The following is a 7778-nucleotide window of genomic DNA, read 5'->3' as shown; positions in this document are numbered from 1 at the left end:
CACCTAGATCTCACTAAACCGCCAAAAAAAAACAAAAAAAAACACGATCCAGAGATCATCCACAAGAATCGCCGAGTACGAGGAATTTATGCTAAAGCTTCCACAAAAAAATCACCGTTCAAGCAACAGCTTATGCTTCAGAACGTTCAGCTATGATTTAAAAGACAGATGTACGAAACCCTTTTAAGGGATAACAGCTCCTCAAGAGCTTCAGTTTCAGAATGTTGAGCTATAATTCATGATATCGAAAGTTGAAGGGTACAAAATGTCCATTTTCAATAAAAAAATATAATATGTATAAATATCAGGCATAGAATGATAAATGTTTCCCAAACAATTGCTTTTACAGGAAGATAAATTGAAAAAAAGACTAATTTGAAGGGAAAAAAAAATATTCTCCCCTTCTTTCCGGCTTGATTTGTAACTTGATGTGTCTTTATTGTCTCCGCATTCAACAGAGGTATAATGTCCTCATGAAGAACCTTTATACAATCACACGATCTGGTGATGATGAACTTCTTGTTCTCTCTTTTTTGTTGAACAATTAGATCAGTTTTTGAACGATTTGACAAATTTATCTGTAGCAGCGTTCACAAGCGAAATGAAGCACGATTGCTTCCCTGGTCTCCTGTTTCATAAACTCCAGGCCTGATCTCCTGTTTCATAAACTCCAGGCCTGAGTTCATAAGACGATGAAACCTCTCCAAGCCGCTAGCTCACCTAGATCTCACTAAACCGCCAAAAAAAAACAAAAAAAAACACGATCCAGAGATCATCCACAAGAATCGCCGAGTACGAGGAATTTATGCTAAAGCTTCCACAAAAAAATCACCGTTCAAGCAACAGCTTGTGTTTCAGAACGTTCAGCTATGATTTAAAAGACAGATGTGTGAAACCCTTTTAAGGGATAACAGCTCCTCAACACTGTCCATTTTCAATAAAAAAAAATATAATATGTACAAACATCAGGCATGGAATGGTAAATGTTTCCAAAACAATTGCTTTTACAGGATGATAAATTGAAAAAAAAAGACTAATTTGAAGGGGGGAAAAAATCAAAGTTTTACAAAAGCACTTTCGGTATCTATAGCAAGTGCTGACGTTCCAGCATACGTGGTTTGAATTGTGAAAATTTTAGATATGTATACTACATATAGACTGAGCTGCTCTTGGCTAAATTCTACCTGGTCTGGAAAGATTATAAGATGCCTTATTGGGTGTCTTCCTCAGTGTGTCTGTTCGCGGGAAATTTATAGAACAATCTCTACAATAAATTATAAAATTCAAAGGCTTCACAAGATACTGAAGAAAGTTCCCAGCAACGTAGCTTTAATCCACCACGCACACCCATAAAAGTAAATGCAGTAAGGCCTCTTGTTGGGACACGAAGTATGGATCCAGCAATTGAAGAACTTGCGTAACGCCAAAAAAACAAAAAACAAGGAAAGAACTTGAAGAAGTGACAGATCCGTAGTATAAAGTTCCATCTTTGAAACTTACTCGTATATAAAAAACAAAACTTGTGTGAAACCCTTTTAAGGGATAACAGCTCCTCAACACTGTCCATTTTCAATAAAAAAAAATATAATATGTACAAACATCAGGCATGGAATGGTAAATGTTTCCAAAACAATTGCTTTTACAGGATGATAAATTGAAAAAAAAAGACTAATTTGAAGGGGGGAAAAAATCAAAGTTTTACAAAAGCACTTTCGGTATCTATAGCAACTGCTGACTGTTCCAGCATACGTGGTTTGAATTGTGAAAATTTTAGATATGTATACTACATACAGACTGAGCTGCTCTTGGCGAAATTCTACCTGGTCTGGAAAGATTATAAGATGCCTTATTGGGTGTCTTCCTCAGTGTGTCTGTTCGCGGGAAATTTATAGAACAATCTCTACAATAAATTATAAAATTCAAAGGCTTCACAAGATACTGAAGAAAGTTCCCAGCAACGTAGCTTTAATCCACCACGCACACCCATAAAAGTAAATGCAGTAAGGCCTCTTGTTGGGACACGAAGTATGGATCCAGCAATTGAAGAACTTGCGTAACGCCAAAAAAACAAAAAACAAGGAAAGAACTTGAAGAAGTGACAGATCCGTAGTATAAAGTTCCATCTTTGAAACTTACTCGTATATAAAAAACAAAACTATACCATATGCGGCTTCTCATACATCAAGAAGAAGCCTACGAGGGTCCTCCACAACATCTTTGATGCGGCGTAAGAAATAAACAGCCTCCCTTCCATCTATCAGTCGAAGATCATATGGCAATGCAATGTACATCATTGGCCTCGAGACTATGTTTCCCCCAACAACCATTGGCCGGGTGACTATAGAGTGCATGCCAAAAATAGCAGACTGCAAGGAAGAGGGAAATCAAGTTAAAGAGGATTTTTTTCCCCATCAAGGAATAAAACCAAAAGGTGTTGTTTGTACTCCGTATGGAGCAATACCTGAGGAGGGTTGATAATTGGCATGCTCAATAAACCCCGCCATTAGATATTGTGAATTGTTATGTGTGGTCCCATACCATGTGATGGTGGGACCATCACATTAAATGTCATGTGATGATTGTCTCTTAGTGTTAATATTATTGTGGTTTAGGTACTGTAGCTATAGTAAATGCAGTAAGGCCTCTTGTTGGGACACGAAGTATGGATCCAGCAATTGAAGAACTTGCATAACGCCAAAAAAACAAAAAACAAAGAAAGAACTTGCAGAAGTGACAGATCCGTAGACTCCGTATAAAGTTCCATCTTAGAAACTTATTCGTATATAAAAAACAAAACCATACCATATGCGGCTTCTCATACATCAAGAAGAAGCCTACGAGGGTCCTCCACAACATCTTTGATGCGGCGTAAGAAATAAACAGCCTCCCTTCCATCTATCAGTCGATGATCATATGTCAATGCAATGTACATCATTGGCCTTGGGACTATCTTTCCCCCAACAACCATTGGCCGGGTGACTATAGAGTGCATGCCCAACATAGCAGACTGCAAGGAGGAGGGAAATCAAGTTAAAGAGGATTTTTTTTCCCCATCAAGGAATAAAACCAAAACGTGTTGTTTGTACTTCGCATGGAGCAATACCTGAGAAGGGTTAATAATTGGCATGCTCAAAAGGCTTCCATAAACCCCGCCATTAGATATTGTGAATGTACCTCCAGCCATCTCGGGTGTTTGGTTGTTCCGAGTTTTCCCAACATGAATGTACCTCCAGCCATCTCGTCAATTGATATGGTACCATCAGTTGCTTTCTTAGCTAGAGTGTTGATGTTCCTCTCTATCTCAGCAAAGTTCATTTGATCAGAATTGCGGATAACTGGACAACGAGGCCCTTCATTTGGGAGGAGGGGAGATACTCAGCAAAGTTCATTTGATCAGAATTGCGAATATCTGCGGATAACTGGAACAACAAGGCCCTTCATTTGGGAGGAGGGGAGATGTGGTTAGGTGGTTCTTTCATTTTCTGTTGTCCCAAAGCAGGTGATCAATCAAGATAATAATGCTTAATTTGTATTATTTGAAGAGACCATTTCATCTCACGAAAAGATGCAAAACTTTATTATGGCTGCAAGCTGTTAATGGGTAGAAGAGCAAGCCTAGTGCAATGGGCTTACCTACACAACTTATCAAGTCTCATTGAAAAAAAAAAAAAAAAGGAAAAAAAACTCAACCAGAACAGTGAGAACTTGGCATTTCAATACCCTGAATCACTTCTTTTTAATGTTTTAATCAATTCATTTTGAACTTTTCTTCTCTAACAATTTTATTTAGAGCTATGACATCATAATCCAATCCAATCGAGCTATATACAATATAAGTGCACCAGTGAAATGACAACACCAAATAATTTGATGTCGTGATATATATATATATATATATGCATTCACTTACCAAGTCTCATTGAAAAAAAAAAAAGGAAAAGAAACTCAACCAGAACAATGAGAACTTGGCATTTCAATACCCTGAATCACTTATTTTTAATGTTTTAATCAATTCATTTTGAACTTTTCTTCTCTAACAGTTTTATTTAGAGCTATGACATCATAATCCAATCCAATCAAGCTATATACAAAATAAGTGCACCAGTGAAATGATATCACCAAATAATTTGATGTCGTGATATATATATATATATGCATTCTATCCAGGCAGTAGAAAACACAACATTTAAGTCAATAGAAGAAGCAGAGCAAGAACCAAAGTAGCATGCATTTCCAACAGATTTAAGAAAACAATCAAACTATTTTGTTGTCTCACAGCAAGGCAGCATTAGATGCGAGGTCTAATGGCCACAAGGGCAGACCTCGTTCAGTTTTCCAAAGTTGACAAATTGCTAAATCTGAAAAGCGTCTAAAATTTTCAACAGTCTTACCTATTGCCTACCATCGCTGAAATGATATTAAGATTGCTACCTATAAAGCATTTCTATCATCTGCATATCCAATTATCTATAAAATTCCTAAACTATTCCAGGATGTCACCATATTGACATTCTATAAAATTCCTAAACTATTCCAGGATGAATTCACCACATTGACAATAGATTCTGACAGTGATAACGAGTATATAAAATGAAATAACAAAAACCACCAGTATAATTCAGAAATCAAAACCATCATAGGGCTTTTTATTGGTACATTAGAAGGTATGTTAGATTTTGAGCTACACAAATGAGGGTTAGATTTGAACCTGGACCTCCATGTTGGAAATCCAAACCCAAGCAAACAGGGTGTCACCTCTGGAATACCATTGATAGTACTTGCCATTTTAATTTTTTTCCCTTCTTTAGCAACACACAAAATGCTATTGAGCTCGTGGTTTAGCAGATTATTTCCCCATCAAAAGCCCACATCAAATAAACAAAAGTCAATAATTAAATATAGATCAAATGAATATTGACGTGCCTTCGGAGTGCCAACAGCAATGCTTATATCAATGTAGTCTCTGTATATGATATCATCTCCATCAATTACAGCATTGACAACTGGCTGATACTGAAGTGCACTAACAGCAGCCTGTAAGTAACAGTCAGAAACACATATCACACAGTAACAGTCTAACATCATCAATCCATCATAACATACATGAATTTGGTATTTTATACAATTGACATTTTATGTACCTTGACAAATCCGGACATAAATCCTAACTTCACTCCATGCTTTTCAACAAATGCATCCTTATAATCTGAACGAAGCTTCATCAAATTAGTCCTGCATTATACAGCAAACCATGTTAAAATAAATTGAGTTGGAATTGCACTTTGCTAGCCATCCAAAGAATGACAAAAAAGAAGAAGATAAAACTAAGTTGCAGTTCAAAAGGCATAATAATTCCATTGACTCTTTCTTTCCTTTTTCTCCAGTAGAAACAATATATCAAACATGGAAAAGACACCAATTGCAGAATGACATTCATCAAAACATGAAAAGAATTTGGGGTATTAGTTCAGACATGAAATCCATTTAAACAGACATGTTTCGGCTTTCAACCATTGATGATGGAAAAAGAAACGATGACTTTCAACTCACATATCAACCTCATTGAATGTGGTCAGCATTGCAAATGTATTTTGTGAATCTTTCAACCGTGTTGCAACCCGTTTCCTCAGCCTTGTCATGGGAACCTAGAGTGCGAAATATGAAAACACTTGATAGAGAAATTCATTACCACTAAGGCAGAAAGTAAAATAAATGTAATCATGCATTTTCACACAAAAATGAATAGATCATTATAAAACTCACTCTTCTTTCTCTTTCCTTAGGTGGAAGTTGCGGTTCTGAAGGTTTAGGAGGTGATGAAGGAGCTCTAGCTGCTGGTTGTGATGGAAACAGTGTTTTTTCCTTTCCTTTGAGGGAGGAAGTTTCAGTCTTAGTCGTTCCTTTTCCTATACTCTCTTTTTCTGCTGGTGGTGGGGTCTGAGAAGCAGTCTTTTCTTGTGAGGGCGGAGCAGCTTGTGGTACACCTTCACCTGATTTTGAAATAACAGCAATTTTGGTACCCGGTTCCACAGTTTCACCTTCCTTGGCTACAAGCTACTAGCAATTAAATATAAAATAAAAGGGGGGGATCAAAACAGCAGCACGTATCCATTGATAACTGTGAACAGATGAGACAAAAATTATCAGACTTCACAAGTTTGATATTGCTATAGTTCATAAATATTACCTTTTGAATGGTGCCGGCTTCAGGACTAGCCACATCAATTGTGACCTGGTGGCAATAAAACAATTCAATCATGTTAATCATACTGATTTTCAGAAACAACCAATATCCATTTTTCAGAGTCACCTCCTATCTTTCAAGGATTACTTGTCAGTTTCAATATGAGAAATGGACTCATCTGTCATGTATGTACACAAATGATTGTTGACAGTAACGTGGTTGCATGATAAGAGTTAATGATGGGTGTCTAAATAAAAAAACAGTGGTCATCATAATTGATTAAATAAAAAAAGATTGTTTTTTATATCAGTTATAAATAGAGGGTGATATTAAGAGCTAATTATATAGACGAATAGAGAGAAACACAAAGAGAGCTAGAGAGAAAGTTGAGTTGAGTAAAAATTTTTTTTTTTCCTCCTCCTTGTTTTGTTGTTTGTATTGTTTCTAAGCTTGATTAATACAAATTAGTAGCTCTGTGAAGTAGGCAAGTTGCTGAACCACGTAAATTGATGTGTATTTGATTGCTTGAATGGCCTAACAACTGGTATCAGAGCTTGTTCTTGAAAAAGAGGGCGATTTATCAAAACTCAAAAATCAAAGTTCTCAAAACGTGTTTTTGAATATACCATCGTAAAGAGGAAGACGAGGGGAATCCACTGGTTAAAACCCGGCGAAGAACCAATGTCCTGCATATCCGCACACGCCTACACGCGCAGACGACTGTACTGCCCACTCGCACTGACGCACCTCACGCTCTCCATGCGTCTTCTTCGCCTAAATTCCTGCAACTGAACTGGGTTGACTTGACACATCAACACACAGTCAGCAGCCACAAAAGCAGTTCTGCACAGTCACCAACCACATCATCATAGCCACGTCAGCCAGAAATCCACATGAATCTGCCATGTCATAATTGTGAGGCCCGCATATCTTACGTGTCAGGCACGTCAGCATTCTGGGTTTTGATCCAATGTGGTGCAACGACTATTCCTCCTGACACGTGGCTTCATCTGCAACGTCAAGTGATCCAAAAGTTTGATTGATAAGATCTAAGCCATCCAAAGTTTGATTTGGGTGATTTCAGTATCGTTTCTAACTTTTTTTGCCATTCCAGACACATCTGTAAGGTCAGATTTTACAGATTCAAATCTGAGAAATATTAAAAATGGCAGATGAAATAAAAACTGCGGGAATTGAAAAACTTTATTGGGATAAATTTTGGATACTGGAAAATGCAAATTGAAGACTATCTATATGGGAAGAAACTTCTTCTTCCTCTCTTGGGGAGAAAACCAGAAAACATGTCAGAAGAAGACTGACAAATTCTTGATAGACAGGTTTTGGGTATTATTCGGTTATCCTTGTTAAGAAGAGTTGCTCATAATATTACAAAAGAGAAATCCATAGCAAGATTGATGGAAGCCTTGTCTGGGATGTATGAGAAGCCCTCAGCAAATAACAAAGTGCAGTTGATGAAGAAGCTGTTCAACCTAAAGATGACAGAAAGCACCTCTGTTACACAGGATCTCAATAATTTTAACACCATCACAAATCAATTGTCATCTGTTGAGATTGAGTTTGATGATGAGATCCG

At 37.1% G+C, this 7778-nt stretch overlaps 2 long non-coding RNA genes and 1 pseudogene across 2 annotated transcripts; all 3 read right to left on the bottom strand.

Moving 5' to 3' along the window:
* Window positions 1-175: 175 nt before the first annotated feature.
* On the bottom strand, window positions 176-390 carry LOC105119711 (uncharacterized). Its single transcript, XR_841177.1, has 2 exons — window positions 281-390; window positions 176-250 (listed from the first exon to the last, which is right to left on the bottom strand). It is a non-coding gene; the product is annotated as an uncharacterized LOC105119711 (long non-coding RNA).
* Window positions 391-1856: 1466 nt separating this feature from the next.
* Window positions 1857-2491, bottom strand: LOC105119710 (uncharacterized). Its single transcript, XR_841176.1, has 2 exons — window positions 2462-2491; window positions 1857-2366 (listed from the first exon to the last, which is right to left on the bottom strand). It is a non-coding gene; the product is annotated as an uncharacterized LOC105119710 (long non-coding RNA).
* A 172-nt stretch (window positions 2492-2663) lies between these two features.
* The window catches only part of LOC105119712 (dihydrolipoyllysine-residue succinyltransferase component of 2-oxoglutarate dehydrogenase complex 2, mitochondrial-like), a 9592-nt pseudogene continuing 4477 nt past the window's right edge, over window positions 2664-7778 (bottom strand).

Source organism: Populus euphratica, unplaced genomic scaffold (genome assembly GCF_000495115.2).
Source record: "Populus euphratica unplaced genomic scaffold, PopEup_1.0 scaffold3520.1, whole genome shotgun sequence".
NCBI classification, from domain to species: Eukaryota; Viridiplantae; Streptophyta; class Magnoliopsida; order Malpighiales; family Salicaceae; genus Populus; species Populus euphratica.
This window is presented reverse-complemented; position numbering and strand designations above follow the sequence as displayed.